Here is a 26358-nt window from a genome sequence, read left to right on the forward strand (position 1 = left end):
ATGATTAAACATCTGTGATGTCAACATTTGGTCGCTTCTGCCATGTCAACTATTGCTGCTATTGCAATGTGAGTTGGCGGGAAAGTAGATAATGATAGTGTGAATAAATTATCAAAATTTGGTTGAGATAGTGCTTGCAGTTCTGGAGGAACTCTAATTTTTGCTTCCCATAGACTTAGCATGGGGATTTGATTAACCAGTTAAAATTCATGAGTAACCAGGTTATTTCAAAATTGAGTAGGGGGTGTTGAAACCATAACCCCCTCCCCCTTGGTTATAGGCTTGGCTATGACCTTTCTAATTGGAGCTATTACTATCTTTTTAATTGCTATAGTCATACTTCATAGATCATATCACTTTATTTTTTCTCAATATTTTGTTTTGTCAACTGGTTTTCATAAGTTGATTTATTTTAGCCCTGTTTCAGCCCTACTACATTGCATCAATGTGAGTGTGATTTCCAATTGTATTTGAAAACAATCCCAGTTCAGTAACCTTTGCAGTTTTCATTAACCTCCTGTTTGTTTTCTTTTTCAGATCAATTAGTGAATGCAATAAATTAAATGAAACTTAACACTAATTGCTCTGGCACCCCAAGCAGCTACCTTCTCAGAAACTGGAAAACTGCTATTTATCATTACCATTCATTAATGATCTTTCGATTGATAGCCCATTTGGCTGCACTGCTAACCAAAAGCCGTTTGAGTTCATTTTTCAAGCATTTTTTTGAAGAATTAAATATTCTTGCATTCCACAGACTGAATGAATATGAAATTTTTTTTTAATTAAAAAGTGGATGTTTTAAGGATTTTTTTTGACTTGGCAGAAGGAGAGAGTAGCCCATTGAATGCATGGGGCTCTAATGTTTGTTTTGGCAACCATGGCCACTCCAAACAACTGAGGCCACCCTTTTCTTCCCCCCTCAGATGACTTGTGTTTTCTGGAAGTCCCTTTAAAGGACAATTCAACCATTCCTAGTTTGTGGTACATCTTATCCCATATTGTTGAACGTAAGAAATAATACTTTTTAAAACAAGAAGTGGATTTCCATCCACTCTGTTTCCATGGACCGCTACAAATGGTAAATAGTTCTGAGAAGAAACTAAGTCTGAATTTTCATTAGAAGTCAATGTGGCTTGAAAAAAAAACAGAGAGTTAAGGAGAAGAGCAAGGTAAACAAGCCATCTCTATTAGGGGTCCAACAGAAAGGCAGTCTCAAGAATCAGAGGCTCCCCCCATATTACCACTCCTTTGCCCAAACTGGTGAAAGAAAGGCAACCCTCCTTCCTCCTATACTTTGTGTGTGTGTGTACCTGATCTGTGTTCAACGGCAATGGTGGAAAGCCTGAGATATGCAGTGCACCCACCACTGGAATTGTGGAAACCATTTTTAATAAGGGCTTTATTGCATAAGCATAAGCCTCTCTGCAGATAGGCACTTAGTGAAAAAGCTTATCTACCCCTATTAAAAAGGGCCACCACAGTCACTTTACAGGGGCTTCTAATTTGCCCCCATAATTATCAGTTTGGCTATATAAATGTAGCAGTGCTCATCAGTGTGCTTTTTGTTGTTGTTCTTAAATGTTTATGTTTACTTAAACATTTAAACTTATGGAAGTTGTCCTACTGCAAGTAGTGTAGAGCTTAAAGACAGTGGATTCCTTATATTTACCTCATAAGTTGGTACAAGATTTTAAATCAAGATTGTCCATCTCATGCCTATTCCTACTGTCTGTCTCTGTTGAGATATATCAAAATCCTTGGTCATTTTGTGAGTGGATGAAATAAGTTCTTGGGTTTATATGACAACCAAAAAGCCCTCCAGATAGTTGAAAGATGGAAAAATGCTATTACCACCTATTATTGCTACCCATACATACTACTTTTAATGAGATTATTATGGAGAGGACACTTGAACCAGGGTAGCAAAAGCTGGGGCAAAAACAAAAAAAGAACAGTGCACTTAATGTACTGTAATTATAACTGCAAATTGAACGTCAGCCCAAGGCTTTACAGCAAAGCTATAAAAACTAAAATCAATTTTAATCTTTAAGGGCACTTTGCTACATTCTTCTTCATCAAGGCTAGGTCAGTCCAGTTATTGGGGATGGAGGGGAAAATGATCTCTGTATCCTTTAGCTATAAATATCAGCTCAGGTATCAAAGATCAAATCTCTACTTAAGTATATAGCATGATAAACTTTTCAGTTATTTCTTTTCTGTCCACGCTGCATTTCCACAGGGCAGGTCTATCAGCAGCCACATACTTGGTGGGCCCCAAAGTGGGAAGGGATGTTCCCCTTCTTCACTCTCTTTTTACCACTTGTCCCCTCTCTCTGATTTTAGTTGTGTATAAACACTATCTTCCTCTCACGTTACCCAATGTGGGGGTGGATTGCTTTTGCCAGTGGTCTGAACTCATCATTCTCAGCATTCTCAGCAACGGATTCACAGAATTAGTATAAAGGCCATATATGCCCCAAAGACCAGAGGTTGCTCCCTCCTGTTTTAGGACATGTCCATTTGGGTCATTATTTGAGTGCAGTTGTGCAAAACCATTGTTATCTGACAGAGGGTTTGTATAAGCATGTTACAAAACCAACAAACAGGGAACCAGTCACTGGGTTTCATGTTTAAACCATTAACCACCACTGTTCAGATTTGTAAAGATTCTTGTTCTACTTGCAACGTCATTCAAACATTCATTTCATGCAGTTCCACATGAAAAAGTTAACCCACAATAAGGATATTCTGTCTTGCTTAAAAGAGTATAGATAGCTCAGCATGGAATAGTCTGTTAAAATTAGGAAAGTGTCAGATCTTGTTTGGCTTGTTTTTTTTAATGTTCTTTCAAAATCCATTGGTTTATCCATGAATTTGGTGGAAAGACTCGAAGGTTTTAAAAAAGGATCTAGGAAAATTGCGAAGCTGACAGATATGCCCATCCCAGACTGTGCTTGATTTTGAAGCCAAGGTGATCTGGGCAGTTTTATTGATTGAGATTTTTCTTTGGTTCACATTTGATAAGAATTTCCTGAAAATTCAATGTTCAAATCTCTTTTTAATTTGATGGAAGAAACTTAACATTTTTTTAATTGTGGAAGAATGAAAAGTAACAGAGTACAGTGTGACTGGTATCTGTGGTTTCATTTATCTATGTCTGACAAAATGTGTTAATAGGTCCTCAAATAGGACTTTATGATATTCTTGGGCCTGGAATCCTTAATTTCCACAGGGTTTGCTTTTATCTATACCTTTGCACATCCATGCAAAGTTTGGAAATGTATTCCCTGCAGATACGGGGTTGTACTATACTGGTTATTCTCTTTTCTATTGTGGACACATTTTGGACTTTGTTTTCTGTGCAGGATGAGATGATGGTGATTGTGGTGTGGAGGAACTTGTCACAGTTCCGTTGTCATGGACCGATTACTACCTCGTCAGATTTAGACTCGCTGGGACTCCAAACCTCCACAGGGGTGGGGGATCAGTTAAGATGGTCTGCCCTAGGAGGCTTATGGATCTGGATGGATTCCTGCCAGCTCTTGGAGAGAGCAGGCCTTCAAGGTAGCTGCCTCTTGACTCTGCCCAGGGAACTCCCTGCCAAGGAAAGCCACAATGGCCCCTTCCCTGCTGTCCTGCCAGGGCCAGGCTAAAACCTTTTTATTTAGACAGACTTTTAAAGATTAAGATTCCTAAGACCAATTCAGTGTGCTGCAGTCTTTAACTTCAAACTCTTAAACATTATTTTAAACTGGGAATTTTTTTAAAAAATTCTTTATATTAAATATTAAATCCTGTTAAATATATTTGTATATTTTAAATGGCTATGCTGATACCCCACTTTATCTCCTTTGAGGGAGATAAAGTGGGGTATAAATAATAATAATAATAATAATGATGATGATGATGATGATGATGATGATGATGATGATGTTTCCTCTTTTTCTCGTTTTAAGACAGCGGGAGAGCCAGTACAAGTTGCAGAATACATTTTAACTTATTGGGCACTGAGTTCAAAGTGCTTAGTTTCTCATAGTCCCACTGTTTTCTGTGTTTGACTGCTTTCTCTGGCACACAACATCAGCCAAGAGATTCCCAAGTCCAGCTCTTTTTCCTTGACTATTGATTAACTGTAGGAATGAACATGGAAGGAAGAAGGGGCATCGATTGCCTCCACTATGAGAGTACTCCTTCCCTCCCTCAATGTTTAACAGCAGATGAACTGAGCCAGGTCCTCCCCATATCTGATCAGCAGCTGGGGGGCAAGCTGCACTTGGATGTAACCTCAACACTTGTATACCATGGTGGAGGCATTGTGGAAGAAGGTAGTTACCACTTCCCACAAGTTCTGACAAAAATTCCTCTGAGTCGTAATCACTTATTATACCTGCTTATGTAATCCACAAGATTTCAGACCATGTTAGTCCTTCCAAGAACAAGAGTTTGGGGAAAGTTCCTTTTGGGCTACAACTGATGGATTCTGGGTACAATAGTTCTGTGAGCTCTGTAAGCTCTGCTGTGATGTCTATTTCTAGACTGAAATGACACTTGTCCTAATTCTATAGGCCCCATCATCTGTCAAGAACAAGCATTACCACCCCAAAGAATGACTCTATTTGTAGATCACAATGTTCTACTGCACAATCATTATTATAGCTATTTACCGCTTCAGATTTAGTGTTATGAGATGGTGCCACAAAAATAGTATCTTTCAAACTAATAGGGTGAGGATTTTCATTGGCTAAAATAGATATCATAATCCAAAGATATGAGAGATACAAACAGCTGAGTGGGTAATTAAGAATATATATCAAATGTTTATTATACATCTTCACAGCATATTTAAATAAATTATTTGGGGCCTTAATTATTCATTTGGTGCTAATTAATATTTTTAATCATTCAGTCATTATGTATGGGCCATGGAAATCCATGGTAAACCTGACACACAGTAATATACCATACAGTACAGGGGGCCCTTGGTTTACACTGCATTTGGTTCTAGGACCCCCATGGATACAAAAGTCTGTGAATATGCCAGTCTAGTTCCATACAATGTTATGTAAAATGGAGTCACTTATCTTAAATAGAAAATCAAGGTCTGATCTTTTTTTGGGCAGGTGCACAGTATTTCAACGCATGAATGTTTGCATCTGTGAATGCAGAATCCTTGGATACAAAGATCTGACTGTATAATAATTTTCTCTGTCTCATCATATTTCCTAAGACTATTTAGTGTTTAGAAATAAAATTAAGAGTCTATCTGTTTCTGCTTGTTACTGCATCCTGTCCAAATAGTTGAATGAATTTTCATTAAATTTGGAGGGTACATTTGGGATGATCTTACTTAAAATCTAGTGTATGTGTTGCATACAAAATTGATCTGGAAAGTCTGGGGGCACACCACTTATTATTAATGAACAGAGAGTCATGTTGTACACCATTTGAAAGTTTTTGATAAATTCAAAATTGCTTCCCTACCTTTGCAATTTGTAAATCTATAAATAAAATTGAATGTGTTCTAGTTAGTCCCAACTAGAACAAACCGATTCAATTAATTTATACATGATGAATGGTGAATCACTACAAAAGTAAATCCAACAAATTAAATGGCTTTGCTTGGAAACAGCAATAGATGAACGTTTCTGTTTCTTAGAGTGTTACAGAAAAAACTGGATAGATTTTCAGCAAATGTTGGTGTTCTGACTTAAAATATGAACTATGGGGTATATACAGAATTCACTTTGAGGAGCTAGGGACATCTCAATTACTTTACTTCCTACAGAGTGGTATGTTTGGTAGCCAATTGGGTGATGAATGCTTTCTTGAGGGCAATGGAGATTGATGTGCAAAGGGAGGAAATTTGAGCACTGAAAGAGATATGTACTTATACTCCAAAACAATCAAAACTGAGTGATCATTAACAATGGTGAATGATTCTTTTGAGCAAAATTGGGTACTGCAGGTAGTCTGTAATAATGGCACTATTTATCATTAGATTTTGACAAGCATTCAAGGAAAAGTGATGTTACACTTTAATTTTAAGCTTAGACACTTGAAAATACATCAGATTAAAAGCAATGGGCCTTCACATAAAACTATAAAAAGTATGGGGGAATGTGTTGGTTTAGACTGGAATCTAGGGATGGAATATTGCTTGAGACTCCACTTTGATTCAATATAGCATATAGTCGGGGATGATGGGAGATGTAGTCCAAATTCATATGCCTGCTGTAGTTCAGCCTGTGATTGTGTCTGATGTCAATGGGGATGAAGGTTTTCAAGCTCAGGCCTTGCTGAGAGACCCGAGGTTTCTCATGAATGGAGTGCTTCTCCTGCAGATTCCCAAGGACAAATTCATGAAAGGGGCTCACAGCAGCTTTTCTCTGAGAAACTGTCTTCTGAGGATGATTTGTCAGGTGCAGAATTTAATGAGTTTGAAAACAGAAGACAAGACTTTTGTAAATTAAGGCAAAGTCTTCAAGATCTCTGAAGGTCAGCCTATCTGCTGGAAAAGAGATATAAGAAATCCTTATCTGGTTGTAATGACAAATGGAATGCTTTCCTTTCATTTCATGGGACAGGAAAAGCTTTATATGGTATGGGAAAAGGATTTTAGTTCAGTCTCATCAACGTTTCATGACAGTCTTGTTTCCAAGTGGATTTCTAGTTTCATGTTTCAAGTTTTGCCAGGTTCTTGTGCTGGGTATTGGATCTCCATGCTGTCTTATTCTTTTGGATTTTGCATCCTTGGATCTTGGATCTTTGTACCTTGAAGTTCATGGACTACTTGTTGCCTATGGAAAATATTGTTTTGGACTACACTGTTTCTGTCATTTTTATTGCTTTGCTTACATATATCCTTCAATAAACTGCTTGCTGATTTTACTATACTGGTGAGGTGTTCCTGCTTTGGGATAGAACAATGTCCCTCCACCTCTGAAGAAGCCCCCCAGTCTCTAATGCTAATAGATCTTGTTCAGACAGAGTGTTTATTTGCAAGTAAATATGTTTTTTTTTTTGCAGATCTGCCTCTCTAATTTTAGAAGATGGAAGATGATAACTCAGTCCCTATTGCTTAGCCTCATTCATTCTTGAACTGTAGTAATTCACTGTCTCCTGGGAAACAATCCTATTTTCCCTTTAGGTCTGTACAGAAAGATGAGCCCAACTGGAGACTTTTACATGTAAAAATAAATGCTTAAGTCAACCACGTGGTTAGAGCCAAGATGCCTGAGTGATTAGTATTGAATGAATGTACTTATAAAACTGTATGAGTTGAAAGGTGAGGGTTGTATCAACAAACCCACACAATGTACTTCAACTTATGGCTCCACTTTATTTCTTTGACTTCTGGAGAACCATGTTTTAGCCCCTTAGTAAATAAACTTGCTTAAACAAACAGAAACTTTAAGTAAAAGCTTGGAATCTAAGCCAGCTTACTAGGTAAACAGGTACTGCATGCCATTCCATGTGTGAACAACACCTAACTATATGGTTAATATAGCACAACCACCAAAGAGTTTTTAAATGATTTGGGGTGCAATTATAGAGGAAAGAGAGTGTACCCCAATCTCACTGTGGTTAATAAAATGTCTGAATATTTTTCCTTAGAACAATTTGGTATATGGTGCTACGCAAACTGCTGATTTCACTTATCCACACTTGGGAAAAATGATCTCTCTAGGAATTTGCTAGGACTCTGGATGATTTGATGGAATGCTTCCCCACTGAGGATACCACAGAGTTGTCCTGGAGAATCTATCTTATTCCTAGAGAGGATATCTCTCTAGGAATCTCTCATCTTCCAACACAATTCTATGGTGTGCTGGAACCAGGTGTTATCCAATTCCATGGCATTTGACTGTATATGCAGTTTCATGTAGCTGGTTGCAAATGTATCTTCTGCATGATTGATTTATTTTCTTTATTGTTAAATACAAATTTTGATCAACCCAGTGGAGCCAATAGTGGAGCGGAAATAACAGCATTGTGATATCCTCTTTGGCTATGGAAATGTGTGCTTTCATGAGAAAATCTTTAGAATAGTAATTTATGAATCAGTCAAACTCCTTCTCTTTTTTCATCTTGGAAGGGGTCTCTTTTTGCCACATTAAGGACTTTTTATGAAATTTATCAGAGTGGCCGAAGCATCCTTATACAGTACATGGAAAGATCTAATTTTGGACTCTTGGTGTTTATTTTGAGGGAGGGTCAATGATTAACTGGCAGATCTCTGCCCTCAGCATTTCTTGCTTTTCATTCCTCTCATTAACTAAAGTTCAGACCTCATGAAATGAGCTCTGGCAGAGCTAAAGGGGCAAAATGTTATATCCTCATGGAATAATGTGCATTAAAGGAACGGGGTGGGAGCTGATGCTTGGTTCAGCTCTTCATTTTGTATGTCACTTGTCAAATAGAGTTGGAAGAGACCACGTGGACCATTTAGTCCAACTCCCTGCCATGCAGGAAAAGCACAATCAAAGCATTCCTGACACATGGTGATCCAGCCTCTGTTTAAAAGCCTCAAAAGAAATAGCTTCCATCACACTTCGAAGCAGAGTTCCACTGCTGAACAGCTCTTACAGTCAGGAAGTTCTTCCTAACGTTCAGGTGGAATCTCTTTTCCTGTAATTTGAACACATTGCTCTGAGCCCTTGTTTCTAGGCCATCAGAAAACAAGCCTACTCCCTCTTCCTTATGACATTCTTTCACATATTTATACATGGTTTTTTGGTGGTGGCCCTCCAGCTTTGGAATGCTCTCCCTAAAGAAATCAGACAGGTGCCCTCTCTAGCTATCTTTAGGAAAGAACTAAAACAGTAGAAAACAATTGACTACTTTTCATTATGATTGTGGTCTTTTAGCCTTGTCAATGCCTATTGGTTTTAACTGGTTTTGCCTTTGCAGTGCAATATGTTTTTAAACCCAATTTTTGACCTGTATATTTATTTTTATTGTGATATCATTTTTAAATTTTTTGTTCACGATTATTAGTTATATATTATGTCTTGTCTTTTGGGTTTCTGCTTATGTATATATTGTGACTTGGTTCTGTTGTGAGCCGCCCCGAGTCCTTGTGGAGAGGGGGCAGAATATAAATAAAGATTATTATTATTATTATTATTATTATTATTATTATTAGTAGTAGTAGTAGCAGTAGTAGTAGTAATAGTAGTAGAATCATGTCACCTATCAATCTTCTCTTCTGCAGGTTAAATATACCCAGCTCTTTAAGATGGTCCTCACAGGGCATAGTTTCCAGACCTTTGATCATTTCAATTGGCAATGTAGCAATGACTTGGGCAGGATCTAACCAGAGCATGAAGAATGATAAGACTCTGGGTAAAAATAAATAAGCAAATAATAAAAGTAATAAATAAAACCAGTTACACAGCTTGTGCGCTCTCCTTTTCTATTCAGTGTTTGAAAGACAAAGACAAAGACCCTTGGCAAGTTGCATTCTTTTTGATAATGCCTGAATAATGCAATGTATTCCCCAAGGACATCTTAAAAATTTGCAATAGAAAAGTGGTAAATTCTTACTGTGAGTAAAAATTTACCACACTTTACCAATTTCTTCATATTTGGTATCTAAAATACCTGGGGTGCTTTAAAAAACAAATGGAGGACAACCTGTAGGGTAGTGGTTTGAGTGTTGGACTATGACATTGGAGATTAGGGTTCAAATCCCCACCCAGACATAGGTCACTTTGGATTAGCCACATTCTGTCAATCTCAGAAGAAGGCAACTGAAAATCCTCTCTGAAGAAATCTTGCTTTAAAAACTCTGTGATAGGTTCACCTTAGCTTCACTATAAGTTGGAAACAATTCAAAGGCACCCAACAAACATGGATAATTTCTGACTGTACTACTATAGCATGAAGATTAAGCTTTAAACATAATGATAATATTCCATGGATTCCTGTGATTTTTAGTTCAAGTATTAAGAATATAGATGGATATCTGACATATCATGAAATATTCAAGTCAAAATCATAGTATATATGAATGTGAAAGGTGGATAGTGAAGAAAGCTGGCAGAAAGAAGGGTTCTGTGGATACCTTGGACTGCTAAAAAGATGAATGAATCCTAAAGCAAATCAAGGCTAAGCTTACATTAGAAGAATATGTCACTAAACTGAGGCTATCATACTTTGGACATGTCATGAGATGATATAACTCATTGGGAAAAAGAATGCAAAGTAAAATGGAAGGCCATAGGAAAAGAAAGATACGTCAGAAAGGTTGATTGACTTACTAAAGGGAGCCACAGCATTATTTTGTAAACCTTAGCAGGCGATTTGATGAACAAGGCTTCTGGAAGTTTCTCATTCATAGGCTCACCATAAGTCAACATTGATTTCATAACAAATAACAAAAAGATGGCAACCACAGATGCAGGTGAAACGTCAGGAGAAAATGGTGCTAGAACATGGCCATACAGCCCAGAAACCATACAACACTGCAGTGATTCTGGCCACGAATGCCTTTGACAATAGAAATAATAACAAATTTAGAATTATATGCCAGAAAGCTATTGTACTTCACTAAAGAACAAGACATGGAACACCATAGGATTTTTTTTTCATGTCAGGAGCAACTTGAGAAACTGCAAGTCACTTCTGGTGTGAGAGAATTGGCTGTCTGCAAGGATATTGCCCAGGGGATGCCTGGATGTTTTGATGTTTTACCATCCTTATGGGAGGCTTCTCTCATGCTCCTGCATGGGGAGCTGGAGCTGACAGAAGGGGCTCAACCCACTCTCCCCTGATTCGAGCCGCTGACCCATTGTGCCACTAGGGGCTCCTTACTCCATAGGATGAAACCATGGGAATTAAAAGACAATAAAATCATACCAGTATGATTCCATTTTAATTTCCATGGTTTCATTCTTTCACTCCATAGGATGAAACCATGGAAATTAAAATGGAATCATACTGGTATGATTTTGTTGTCTAAGTGGGTCGTATGCCAATGCTGAATTAGAGTTCTCCCTGCTTCCCCCTTTTTCTAGAGGTTCTATATTTCTAGGTCCAGCAGGTAGACCATAAGCCTCTCCATACTTTGAATTGCTATCCCTAGCAATTTGACTAGTACAAACAGAAAAGATATTTCAATCATTTTTAAAGAATTGTCCCAACACTACCAAACTCATGTTGGGAGACAAAGAATTTTAATTGAGCCCATTCAAATGGGAAAGAATATAATACTGAAAGATGTTCCCACCCTTAGTCTTGAGGCCTGCATTTATGATAAAAACTGTGTAATTGATATCAAAACGTCTAACATATTTCCAAGCAATCTTAAGTGATTGTTTAGGCCTAGGCCATCTTGTAGCTTTTGTGCAACTCTCAAGCTTCTATCTGTTGAGAAGTTTTTTAAAAGTAGCAATAAAAAGGATGGAAGAAAAGTTACTAGAATTAGTTGGATGTTATTTTATGCATACGTGAAGATTTTTGCCAGAGGGCTGCTGAGTTTCCCAGTTGTAGAGAGGAAAGTCTTTAAACATTGATGATTCTAGAGGTGGTGACAATGCTGTTGGATGTAACGGATTTTAAATTACAGCCATGTGCCAAACAAAACAAATAGAAAAAGTTGTGCAACCTGCCAAAGTCAGAGACAGAGCCTGTTTTCACAGTGAGTGATGGTGTATATAACCAAGCCTAGGAAGAAAACCTGATATTCCCTGAATATACAATGAGCATCATTTCATCTCCTTCCCTTACAGCATGCTGATGGGCTTGCTTTTCCAATTCAGGCTTCTTTTTCAGGGACAATTTCTCACTATCCACTTGGAGGGAATAACAGCACTGATAGGAAGTTGGTCAGTCACTAAGAATTAAACACTTTATCCATGGATGTTCAGTGGTCCACATTGGTCAACATGACCCACCCCTTGTATATGTGGCTTTGGAAGAGAAAGTATTTGCAATGCTCTTCTAACAATACCCAGGTTGTGATTATGGCAGCCGCTCACATTATTGGAAATGGCAAAATGCATAACAAAGAAAGGGGTCAAAAATGATACATGTTTGAAAAATATGTGTGATGCAAATGTAGGTCCATTTTTACTTTTAGACATGTTTAGATTTATAATGGTGCAATAGATCTCAACACACAGTGCAGTAAATTCACTTTTGATTTTTATCAGGTGTCATGTTGATGAAACCCAAAAACCATGAGTGCATTTGATCTTGGAAGCTAAGTAAGGTCAAGTCTACTATGGTCACTACATAGGAATACCAGGTGTTGTAGGCTTTATTTCAGACAAAGGCAATGGCAAAGTGCTCCTGGGTTTTACATGCCTTAAGAAACCCTATTATAGTCAGTCCCCAAGTTATGGTTCTGTAGATTTGTTCTCAAGTAGAATTTGTATGTAAGTAGGAACCGGTACATTTTAAAGTGTAACTCTATCTATCTATCTATCTATCTATCTATCTATCATCTATCTATCTATTGTAGAATTTCTATCATCTATCTATATCTATCTATCTATCTATCTATCTATCTATCTATCTATCTATCTATCATGGGGAAGGGTTAACATCCCTGTGTTGTTTTTGTTCTCTCTGTGTCCCTGTTCAGGAGATTTCACCTCACTTTCTTCCTCTGTGATAATTGGATTTTGAAAAAAAATGGCCTGTTGTGGAAACAAAGATTGCTGATAAGACTTCAGTAGAGATATCTTCCACTCATGATAATTCGTCTAGAAGTGAATTTCCCTTCCTATGGGTAGATTTCTCTCACTGCCTATTCTTAACTCTGAGTCATTTGTAAATCAGATGTTTGTAACTTGGGGACTGCCTGTACATGTCTTAGAATCTCTGTCACCAGATTGGGAAAGACTGTGTTTAGGTGAGCTGAGAATCTGTTCAGTCAGCTAACCTGATGCACACTCTTAGGTAGAAATTACAATTTCTCTTTTTTTAATGACTTTATAATCTTTAAGGATGACTTAGACCAGGCAGCTCTTACAAACAGAAGACTGGTTCATAGAAGGTTGGAGACATTGGCCAGCAGACTGCGTAAGCATACTATTTATTTATCTTATGGACTGTTCTTCTAAAAATGTAGGAGCCTAGGCACCTTACTACATGAATTAAAACCAAGTACAACTGAAGTACAACCAGTGTGGTGTAGTGATTCCAGTGTTGGGTTAGGACCCTGGGAGCACAGAGTTTGAATTCCTGTTCAGTCATGGAAACCCCATCTGTGACCTTGAACAAGTCAATTCAGTCTTAAAGGAAGGCACTGGCAAATTGTGAACAGATATGTTGTCGAAGGCTTTCATGGCTAGAATCACTGGATTGTTGTGTGTTTTCCGGGCTGTATGACCATGTTCCAGAAGCATTCTCTCTTGACATTTCACCTGCATCCTTAGAGGTTGTGAGGTGTAGTTTCCAACAGACCTCACAACTTCTGAGGATGCTTGTCATAGATGCAAGCAAAATATCAGGAGAGAATGCTTCTGGAATATGACCATATACAGCCCGGAAAACACACAACAACCGTGTGAATAGATCATCATCATCATCATCATCATCATCATCATCATCATTATCTTTATTTCTACCCCACCACCATCTCCCCAATGGAGACTCAGGGCAGCTTACATGAGGTCGTGCCCAATAGTGCATTACAATAAAATAAAACCAAGAGCTTAAAACAAAACATAATAAATAAGGCATAAAATACAATAAACAACGCATGACAATAGAATAGAAAATCAAACACAATAATAAAGGGCGGGCCAGATGTGTAAGAATACACAAATACATAATGCCAAGAAAATTCTTCTCTTTGCTTTAGGAGACCAGACAGGAATACAAAAGAAATCCCTTTCCCAAAGTCAGTCTTCAATCATCTGGCCATCAGGGGAAGCATTCACTGACTCCTCCTGTACGTATGCAGGTGGAGGCTTATTTTCTATCAGCATATTGTAGGATCACAGTCAATGCCAATTCTTCCAGGGATGAAACTAATAGGCCATGAAATAACAGGCTAAATGGCAGGAACCAGGCTATAGTTCACAAAAAGTTCATCCTGTACTAAATGTGATAGTTCTGTGGTGGCATGGGTCCCTTCATTGTTTTTTTCTGCAGCAGACTAATGTGGTTTCCCTATGGGAAACTGATTATCTCAAACTCTGAAGTCATTATGTTATCACAAAACCAATCTTTATAGGGCATTCACAAATATTCTTCAAAGATACTGTAACTAGGGAAGCAGAGAATCCAGCTGATGAATGCTGCTGATAGCTTCAGCCTGATTGCAACCACTTCTCAAGGTCCTGCTTTATCTGAGGCAGGCTGGATAAAGGAGCTTAGTTGCAATGGATGTGAAAAGGGTGTCATAATTTTGGAATCATCTGAGCAAGAGAAACAGCTGCATGGCACATGCTTAGAATACAAAATTGCACCAGTTATAAACAACTGCCTCTGCCATCTTGAATATTGACAATAGCACATTGGATTCTTCAGGCTTTTTGCAGCATAGTAGATGTTAGTACTGTGTGATTTTTCTCCTCCAGTTACCTCTAAAGTTATTTCCCCATTCCCATGAAAGGGGTTTCCTTTTTCAATGTCTCATGCTAAAGATGGTTTCAATTTTCTTTTCTTTTGGCAATATGTCTGAATTTGACTTTTACATTTTTTTTTCCGTATCAGGAGCAACTTGAGAAATTGAAAGTTGCTTCTGGTGTGAGAGAATTAGCTGTCTGCAAGGACGTTGCCCAGGGGATGTTTGACGTTCTTACCATCCTTGTGGGAGCCTTCTCTCATGTTCCCACATGAGGAGCTGGACCTGACAGAAGGAGATCAACCCACTCTCCCCAGCTTTAAACCACTGACTTGTTGGTCAGCAGTCCTGCCAGCACAAGGGTTTAACTCATTGTGCCAAAATGACCAGTAACATTGTGTTGGCCCTTCATTCCTTTCTGTGTTCCTTCTCTCTCTCTGTCTGTCTCTCTGCATAACTCTTCACCATTCTGCAGTTGCCTTGGCTGCCCACGTTTCCTGATCTGAAATACCATAACAATGAAATGTCTTTCCCTGGACTTGAACTGACATTTGGGAGGAAGGATATTGACAAGCTGGTACAGGTCCAGAGAAAGGCAACCAAGATGATAAAAGGTCTGGGAATCAAGTCTAATGAGGAATGACTTGGGGAACTGGATATATTTAGCTTAGAGAAGACAAGGTTGACAGGTAACATGATAGCTATTTTTACATATCAGGAGGAATGTCATGTAGAAGGTGGTGGTAGCTAGTTGTCTGCTGCAATGAAGACTAGAATATAAATTATTCACGTTACAAAAAAAAAACTTTCCACCTAAAGATTAAGATTGTTTATAACTGTAAGAGCTGTTCAGTTGTGAATATTTTTGTCTCAGAAGTTTGTGGACTCTCCATCTCTGGAGTTCTTTAAACAGGTTGGATCCCTCAGGAGAACTTTTATTGTGTATTCCTGCGTAGCCAGGAATTATACTAGATGCCCTTTGTGGTCTCTTCGATACCTAAAATTCTGTGTTTCTAAGCCAGGAAGACTGCAGAATCCCATAGGAATGGTTGTACACAGAAAGACATGATGCTCTCACACATATACACTTTTATTACCTCCAAGGTAAAGAATTCTCAGCCAACTCAGGAAGATTTGTAAGAAAAGTTTGTCTTTGGAGGCCAAAAATCCAAAGCAATTTAATTTATACCAAATTGAATGAAGATGCTTAACAATGCAGCAGCAAAAGATTTTGGGGCAGCAGCTGAAATGGTAAAGATGCAGTTGAGAGATCAGAGGGAGAGAAAAAAGCTGAAAGTGAGCAATGCATGTTATTATTATGTTGCAAGGTTCTGGTCTGGCTTGAGATTTTCTTTTCTCCCGTAGCCTATGTCTTTACTTGTAAACTATAAAACAATGTTGCTTACTTGTTTTCTTTCGTAACAGAAGCACTTTTCATTATCTTTTACAGATAGGCTTTGTCTAGCAACAAAATAAATGTGTTTTTTTGTTAGCATGTTTATCTCACTCTGGGTTAGCACACTTATCACATTCTGAGTTGGTTTGCAATTGAGACTTTGTCCACATAAGGCTATTTATTCTGTATGGATGGAAAGATGGTTTTGTTACATCTCGAAGAGCAGAGAAGAGCTTTTGCTTTTACATTGTTTCTTATCAACTGGAACAAAGTTTTCAAGGTGCCCTGCTATGTATCAACATTCACAGGTACAAGCACAGCTTTCTATCAAAGGCATTTATATAGGCTTACTTTTTATGAAAGATTGGTGCAAGGATGCAGGAAATTTTAGCCATGCTTGGAAACATCAGATTCACAATTCTAATGCTAAAAATAATATTAACAACAACAGTTTATTTTTGCAGTCAAGTGGTCATCCTCAAAATATAATACATTTTCAAACTCTGATTTAACAGGGTTGCTGGGAGTTTTCTAGGTTGTATGGCCATGTTCCAGAAGCATTCTCTCTTGAAACGATGCCCACATCTATGACCAGCATCATCAGAGGTTTTGGAAACTAAGCAAGTGAGGTTTATACATCTGTGGAATGTCCAGGGTGGGAGAAAGAACTCATATCTGGTTGAGGCAGATGTGAATGTTGCAATTGGCCACCTTGATTGGCATTTAATGGCCTTGAAGCTTCAAAGCCTGGCTGGTTACTGTCTGGGGGAATCCTTTGTTTGCAGGTGTTAGCTGGCCCTGATGGATTCTTGTCTGGATTTCCTCTGCTTTCTGAGTGTTCCTGGGCAAAACGTCAAGAGAGAATGCTTCTGGAACATTGTTACAAACAGAGGCGGCCCTAGGTAATTTTTAACAGTAAGCAAACAGTATTTTGCCCCCCGCCCCAACCAATCACTGATATATATTTTCTGTTCGTCATGGGAGTTCTGTGTGCCATATTTGGTTCAATTCCATCATTGGTGGAGTTCAGAATGCTCTTTGATTGTAGGTGAACTATACATTCCAGTAACTACAACTCGCATATGTCAAGGTCTATTTTTCCCCAAGAGCACCTCAAGAGTGCCCCTGGGCAAAATCAACTATACTGCGAATGCTTACTTTGCGTAATGGTTGAGCCGCCCCTGGTTACACAGCCTGGAAAACTCACAGCAACCCAATGATTCCTGCCATGAAAGCCTTCAACAACACTCTGATTTAACAGTTCCAAATCCAAATAACATTTTATTTATCTTAAACCGCTGAGTGATTTGTTTTTGAGCAAAAACCATTGTATTATAAAAACCTCTCTTCTCTTTAGCTAGTAATGATAATTGTATTTAGGTGATCCATCATAGAACGAGGGCGATAGTCCTCCAAGCAGAGTGTCTTGGCACTGGGTCTGTAGGTCGCAGTGGAGCTCCATTCTTTCTAAATCAACCATCTTCCTTTCAAAGGAATTTCTTTTCTAAACAAAAATTCACGTGGAGAATGTCATAATGACATATTTGAATAAAATCCTTTCTTATTTTTATTCTACACTCTCAATAGTGATCTCCTTGTGAAGTGAGTCTTGACATTTAAATCTGCTTTTATTTTATCATACAAAATATAAGTATGCATCACAAATTGTAGACCATTTCCTTCTAATTGTAATAATCTTTTGTTTTTCAAAGTTAACCAATCCTTCAACCATGTCAAACAACAAGCATAAGAATATATTTTCAAACTAGGGAGACCTATTTCTCCTCTTTTCTCGTTGTTTTGTCACATCTTAAATCTAACCCTGAGTCTTTTACCTTGCCAAATAAATGTTGGCAGGAGTTTTTTGGTCATTATTTAAATTGAATGTCATTTGTTTAAAATGGTAAAAGTCTGAAACAAAACATCATCTTTGGTAAAGCATTCATTTTTATGGCTGTGATGTTGCCCATAAGCCACAATTATAAACCTTTCAATTAATGCAAATCAGTCCATATTTCATCATAATTATCATTGAACAAACTGGAGTGTTTAGTAGATATTTATATTCTTCTTATGAATTTTAAATCCTGACATATCTCCATATTATTTCAAAATAAAATTCAAATCCCCACCTGAATACAAAGGATATTTTACAAATATCACCAAATTATGTGCAAATGCTTTTAGTTATAGCTTTGGCCTTTTATACTTACTTCTTTGATATCTTTTTCAACTCATATTGCCATATTCAGTACCTCTATCAGCAATCAAAACGAAATGGTAAAAAAGGACATCCCTGTCTAGCTCCTTTCCATATTTCACGTGGATTTGTCAGTTCTCTATCAATCAAGATTGGAGCACTTTGCTTGTCATACATGTGCTTTTTTAATATGGCATTTTCATACCTGGTCTACCATGCCTCATTTTCAGAACCTAATCGTATCCTCAAAACAGCAAAAATATTGTGTATGAGATCATGCACATTTTGGACCATTTATGTAAAACTACCCACACTTTATCAGAAAAGAATATGTCTGTACAAGAGCAAGACTCACACTGTCTCTTATCATACTCATACACATCAGGCTACTCTTGTTTTTACAAGCATTGTATGTATAGTCAAGAATGACCTTTGATGCAAAACCTCACATCACATGATGTAATGTAGCTGCAAAAAATCCAAACCAAACAAAAATACCCACACATACAATTTAAATGATCAATTCGGAAAAAAACCTGAAATGAATGGCAGTTTGTTTGCAAAAATCTGTTATTTGGGGATTTTTAAAATACCCCTGCTCTATTTGCAGTTTCCGACCCTTTTGTGCTAGAGCATGTAGGATCTCAATCATGATCAGTCAAACTTCCTCTTCAGGTCATCAAATGTATGAACTGTCCACTGGAAAGGGCGATGTTTGGGATAACAATGAATACTATAAACATTCTGCATTGTGGTGATCAATTTATTTGCTCAATAATGCACACCTTACTGGGTTTTCTTAATTAGGCATATAAGGAGTTAGTTCACTACATGGTACAAGCTAATATAATGAACTGGCAACTTCACTATATCTTTTATTGCTGCAGAAGTCCAGAGCATCAACTTCCAGCTTTAAAGCCATGTACAAAAACTGATTAAGTGGAGAATAACTCAGTCTGCTTAGTAGGCAGGAATAGGGTTAGCTGTGAAAATTAGGAGTTACTGGGTCAAGAGAGCTCAAAGACACAACTTCTGGAAAATAAGGGTCTTTAAAAATTCTTCTCGGTTTAAAAATGTCTGACTAGGTCACATTAAAGCTCTGATCTACAGAAAAATTAATTCCCAGCTGAATTTTCATTTTCGTGAGTGTCTCCAGGTCAAGGAGTCTGGCTAGGAAAGATATTATTAAGCATCCCACTTCAGCTTGTAATTAGGAACAGTTCTTTAAAAATGTCTACAAAACTGTCTTTTAATAGACTCATTCAGAAATGTTTCCCCAAATTCCCCAAGAATGAATACTCTTATCTTCTGTTCCATAGCCCAGCTTTTGCACTGTTATTATTGATACTTTTCATTGATTTAAAATAAGGAAGTAGCTGAAAATGCCATGTGCCTTACATACCCACCAATTGTGGAATACAGATGGATTCAAAACATGTCTTAAATGTCACCAAAATGAAATGGCCAAATTGTTCTTGACTAATTAGACCATGAGATTCTGATTTTCTTCTTCAATCATAGATTTCAGAGTGGGATAATATTATATCCTCCAAAAACATCTTTATATATATTTTTCAGATAATTATATATCTGTTGTCAAAACCTGCAGATTATTTCCAAATAACAAATAGAATTTATATGTCAATATGCATATTAGTACCTGCGTTGGGGCCTATGTGTTCATCAGAAAGCACTATATCTGGTTGTATACCACAAGAGAAAATTCTACTCTAAAGGTTGTTTGGCTCTTTCTTAAAAGTTATACTTTTCTAAAAGGTTATGATCTCTGAAAGGTGTTTTTCCAAAATATTGGTTATGAATACCATTTTCCAAAAAAGATTGATTTGGACAAAATATTACAAGTAAGAAATAAACAGCTATCCAAAATCTACATTCTGCTGCTGAAACCACACCTGGAAGATGAATATATCAAAGAATGTAAGTTAAAATGGGCCAGAAATATTGGTTGTATGATTAGTCTAGATGAATGGAAATGCCTCTGGAAAGCAAAAATAAAAATATTCAGAAATTACTCACTGTTGGAAAGCTTTTACAAAATGTTCTATTAATATTACATGACACCTGTAAAAATAGTCAAAATGCAGCCACAAGTGAAAAATGCCTGTTGAAAATGTAAACAAGCAATGGGATCATTTTTCACATGTAGTGGTCCTGCAAGAAGGTAAAAAAAAAAATTGGATTGGCATCCATAAAACTATAGAAAAAGTAATAAAGCTAAAAATACCCATGCATCCAGACATTCTTACTAGGCATAACAGATAGATAATTTTTGAAGACATATGACTGACTTTTCATTCTGATGACAGTTGCAGCAAGTATTGTGTATGTGCGGATGTGGAAACTAGAAGAAATACCACGATGGAATAATGAATAGTAAAAGTAGCTAAAATTGCAGAAATTGGTATTTTGACAAGATATTTTCAGATAAAAGATCCTTCATTTTCAGATAAAAGATCCTTCAATGCTGAAGAATGACTGGGAACCCTTAAAAATTTCCTGGAAAAAATGAAATTTCAACATGGGGATTTCATGTTTAAAATATCAATCTATTACAATATATTTTACACAATGAGCTAGATAATATGAAAACAACAGCAATTTCTTATGTATGCAAAATAAGGATATGTAAAACTGATGATATATTTCAACTAAAAATGCTGTGAAATCTTTTCTGTGAACAAAATATTCAAACTCTGTTTTCATAAAGTTCTAGTCCAAGACCACTATATTACATGTGTTCTCTTCGACTCTGTAAGAAGAGTTAGGGAACATTATGGTGTTCCTCCATACTATCACCGTATACCCAACCATGGGGGTAGAATCACTTCAGCTTCTTCATTGTTTCAACCCACATATTCACCCAACTCAGCAGCTCATCTCAGCTTGGATAGGAATCTTCTTGGCATACTGAACAGAATCTCTCTCTCTCTCTCTTGACCAACTTGCACCATAGCCTTGCAAATTAGGTGGATAGAGTCATGTTTAAATAGCCGATCACTCATATTACTTTGGAGTGCAGAAGGAATTGTTTATTGAAAATCCAATGTTATTTTCCATAAGATTTTTTAAAAAAAATATTTGCATCCCAGATGACAGGAATTAGGGCCTTAAATGGGGAAGCATTGGTCTTTAGGAGGCATATATCCTGAGATGTTCTCCTCATATAAGATGGGAATGTCTGGTGCTGAGCTACGGGCATACAATTGGGCTTCAGGATAGGGTTTATTTATATCCCTTAACAGGCAGATTAGGTGATATGGAAGGGAGTTCCACCATTTCTCCAATTCAGTGCTAGAGAGGATCCCTGAAAACATTGTGCCATTAAAATAAATTGGGGCCTTAACTAACTTCATTAATCGAACCAGGTTTTTTATTTCTAGGGCAGAGGGGTCAGTGACTCATATCCTAGGAAACTTCCTTCAGTGGAAGAGTGAAAATTTAAAATATAAGGCTTGAGTATTAGGCAGACATTTACAGGTAAACGGTACAATTCAATTTAACATTAGTTTTTATACTACTTTCTTTCCCCCAAAATCTTCTCATTTTCCATCCATACTCACAGGCATATGTAGAACTAGTTTCCATTTCTTGCACTGTGTCTGATTGTTGTTTTGCTTCTTGATCTCTTTGTTCTCTTGCCATAAAACTTAATTCAATAAAATCAACTTTGAACAATATCTGTTATCCCTGCTGGCAAAAAGTGTTAAGGGCATTGTTTGAAATGCAGATTAAATGGGCTGGTAAATGCAAGAGGTGATTCACAAATCTATTGGGTTTTTAAAAAAGAAAGATTGTGCCTCATTTTTCCTTTGTTTTCCACTTCTGTTGCTTATGCATATTTAGAAGTTATTGTACATCTGAAAGAACTTTGAATAGCTACGACCTTCTCTCGAACAAGGTCTGACATAATGGTTGCCTTATTGGGTGAGGACTCGGTCATAAAGACTCAAGAGATTATTATGGAAAGATAAAATAACAGGTCTCATTCCCTCAGAAAAAGTCTATGAAATAGTGCACATAAAGTTTTGTTTTTCATCATCATGACAATGATCTAACAATTAATTTCAGAAAATGTATTACCTATTACCTTTTGACTGCTAGCAGTTCTTGAAAGAGTTTTCAGATATCTACATAAAAAAGAAAAATAAATCTCATATATCACCCAGGAGCAAGGAGAGTGTTTTTAGGTATTTCTCTGTGACTATTCTCTGTCTTACAAAGTGCAGAAAAGGCCAAATAAGTGGAGTATATAATAGGTACGGTCTCTAGACACTACTATTCAAATGTACAACTTACTTTTTAATTCCCAAGAAGCAGTAAGACCATTTGTAATGTCACTCTTTCCCTTTACTTCCATAAACTATTGTTTCTCCCAGATAGCACAAAAATGGCATAAGAGTTGCCCACTTATACACTCTCTATCAGTTTTTTTCCCACATCTCCAAACAGCTTGCATCCACCTCCAGCCTTTGTTGTTGTTTATTTGTTTAATTGCGACCTCATGGACCAGCCCACACCAGAGCTCCCTGTCAGCCGCCATCACCACCAGCTCCTTCAGAGTCAAGCGAGTCACTTCAAGGATGCCATCCATCCATCTTGCCCTTGTTGAGCCCCTCTTACTTTTTCCTTCCATTTTCCCCAGCATCATTGTCTTCTCCAAGCTTTCCTGTCTCCTCATGATGTGGCCAAAGTACTTCATCTTTGCCTCCTAATATCCTTCCCTCCAATGAGCAGTCGGGCTTTATTTCTTGAAGTATGGACTGATTGGATCTTCTCACAGTCCATAGCACTCTCAGAATTTTCTTCCAATACCACAGTTCAAAAGCATCTATCTTCCTTCGCTCAGCCTTCCTTATGGTCCAGCTCTCACATCCATAGCTTACTGCAAGGAATACCAGAGTTTTAACTATGCAGATCTTTGTTGCCAGTGTGATGTCTCTACTCTTCACTATCTTATAGAGATTGGTCATTGCTCTCCTCCCAAGAAGTAAACGTCTTCTGATTTCCTGGCAACAGTCTGCTTCTCTCCAGTCAAAAGTTTGAAAGAGTCAACATCCTCAAAATTCAAAGACAAAAATTGTTAATCTCTACCTTACATTTCATATGACACAGACTCTCTTCAAAAATAGAAATGACCTGTGTGGAAACTGTTACACTTCTTCCTTCCTTCCTTATGGATATGATGGGACTGAAAAAAAATTATATGATTAAGAACAGAGACGGACCACTTGCATTCCATCAGATACAGGTAGTCCTTGAGTTAGAGACATCTGACTTACAAATGACTCATAGTTAAGAATTGGGCTGAGACAACAGGAAGTGAGAGAAATCTACCCCTAGGAAGGAAAATTCACTCCTGGAAGAGTTATCATGGGTGGAAGACCTCTCCACTGAAGCTTTATCACCAATCCTTGTTTCCACAACAAGCTAAATTTTTCAAAATCCAATTATCAAAGGGACAGAAAGCTAGGTGATATCTTCTGAACAGGGCTACAGCCAGCAAAACAAACACCATACGGGCAATATTATAAAAATGTTAGTTTTTTCAGATGAAGCAATTCTAAGCTGTGGGAATGTCTGGTAAGCCGTCTCTCATATTATTTTGGTAAGGTACTGCAATGTTTATCTAAAATTAGAGCCAACTTTATGTCTAAGTATTTGAACTCACAGTGTGAAATAAAATGACCAGACACAGAAAATTGATGTAAAAACCATTTCCTGACCTATTTATTTATAACTTCTGCAACCACTTGTGAACAAAAACACTGCTAAGGAGAATTAACTTGCCAAGACACAACTCTTGTGTCTTTACAGGTTACAGTGAGAAGAATTTTCCTTGGGCTGGGTGTCACTCTCTCAGACCACCCTGCAGGACAAAGAGCACCATAGACCCTGAAGGCCAACCAAATTTCTTTTGCTACACCTCTCAGTGATCATCACTGAAAGGCCATTTTGAGGGTGCTTCCTCTCAAACCTCATAATATTTCAAGAGTGAGAACCCTCATTCTAGCCCTAAGGGTAACCCCTTATTGGAGACTCCTGTCCCTCAAAACTCCCCTGCTAAAGGGGAGGTGTGCGCCACTGTGCCTATTGGGACTATCTCACATCTTCAATGCCAAAGAAACCTAATTAAATGACTTCACTTATAAGCCATAGGGTGGAAGGGTGAGTCACAAGATAAACAGTGGAGGACCATTGGAGGTTTGGCATGGCTTTAAATAGCTTGCAGACCTGCCCTTGTCACATGATGAGGGACTAGTGAAGCCAGCCAGCCCCAACCAAGTCTGGCCTCCTTCATGGGACCTTCAAGTGCCCACTCACACCTTAGGCTTTGCCTGCTGGCTGCAGGTAGAGTTTACACAGATAACCAACTGCTGGTCCTGTGATGATGTAGGGTGCATCTATACTGTAAAATTAATTAAGTTTAATGTCACTTTAATTGCCATTGTTCAATGCTATGGAATCCTGGGAGCTATAGTTTGATGAGGCACATTTTAGCAGAGAAGGCTAAAGTCTTTATAAAGCAAAAGCTTCCACAATCCCAAAGCACTGAGTCATGACAGATAAGGTGAAGTCAAGCTGCATTAATGCAGCTTGCCTTTGGTACTGTCTTACCATGTACCAAAACTTTGTACAGAGTAATTGACAGGGAGATGGTACATGTTTTATAACAATGGCTGGCTGTTCAAACAGGATGGGATCAGGAGACAGAGGAAAAACAAGGTGGAATGTGTAGCTGCCTTTGTGTGCTGCTGGCAGGTTGTCCACAGAGAATACAGGTCATATATATTCATGTATAAGTCAACCTTATGTATAAGTCAAGGATAGGTTTGGTGGCCAAAATTATGGATTTTGAGGGTTATTCTAAAAACAGGGGAAAGCACCAGTGTTTCCTCAGGAGGCAATTTCCCCTGGCATCCCCCATCATTTTCCTACTCGGATATCCAGAAAGGTGGAGAGAGTATGGGGAGGAGCGGTGTTTCTGTTAGGTTCTCCCAGAACTTTTGCCACTCTATTCAGGGCCCTTCTACACAGCACTATGATATGGATTTTCCTATGGAAAAAAATGGGTTAGCCTAAGGCGTCCAGATGATATTTCAAGCTAATCAGTTTAAATCTAGAATAAACCATCTTTTAAGATCTAGATCTTAAACTAAGACTCAGATCTTAACATGTGAGTCTAGTCCAGCATGACCTGTGTTATGTTCTTAGTTTCATTGGCATGAAAACAGACATTGTGATGGGAGTGAGTACAATGAGTACTTAATCAAAAGTCAGGGGAGATCCACTGGTTGTTTTCAAGCAGTGTCTCATAGAATCATAGAATCAAAGAGTTGGAAGAGACCTCATGGGCCATCCAGTCCAACCCCCTGCCAAGAAGCAGGAATATTGCATTCAAATCACCCCTGACAGATGGCCATCCAGCCCCTGTTTAAAAGTTTCCAAAGAAGGAGCCTCCACCACACTCCGGGGCAGAGAGTTCCACTGCTGAATGGCTCTCACAGTCAGGAAGTTCTTCTTAATGTTCTCCCTCAAGTTCTTCTAGTTGACATGTCTCCATGTCAACTAGAATGTGTCTCCTCCATTCACTATCTTTTCATTTTGAGCTTGGATTACTCTCTTATTCTTTTCCTTTAATTTTTTTGTTGACATTTTTGTTGATTGAAAAATTGTCACTATCATTCTCTTTTCAAATATCCTGGTTGTAATTGGCAGAAAAATCTAACTCCACCCTGTAATAGCACAATCATAGAATCATAAAATCCTTGAGTTGGAAGAGACCTCGTAGGCCATCCAGTCCAACCCCTTGCCAAGAAGCAGGAAAATTGCATTCAAAGTACCCTTAACAGATGGCCACCCAACCTCTGTTTAAAAGCTTCCAAAGAAGGAGGAGCCTCCACCACACCCCAAGGCAGGGAGTTCCGCTGCTGAATAGCTCTCACAGTCAGGAAGTTCTTCCTAATGTTCAGGTGAAATCTCCTTTCCTGTGTTTGAAGCAATTGTTCCACATCCTAGTCTCCAGGGCATTAGAAAATAATCTTGCTCCCTCCTCCCTATGACTTCCTCTGACATATTTATACAGTGAGCTGCAGTTTCTTGGTATCCATTGTTTTTCATGCCTTCCCTTAAAAAATCACACTAAATTAAGTTGCTTGAGCATATTCCGGTAAGAAAAAGAACAATCCATGTCTGTCCCATCATGGGATTAATAGAACT

Source organism: Anolis sagrei, chromosome 5 (genome assembly GCF_037176765.1).
Source record: "Anolis sagrei isolate rAnoSag1 chromosome 5, rAnoSag1.mat, whole genome shotgun sequence".
NCBI lineage: Eukaryota > Metazoa > Chordata > Lepidosauria > Squamata > Dactyloidae > Anolis > Anolis sagrei.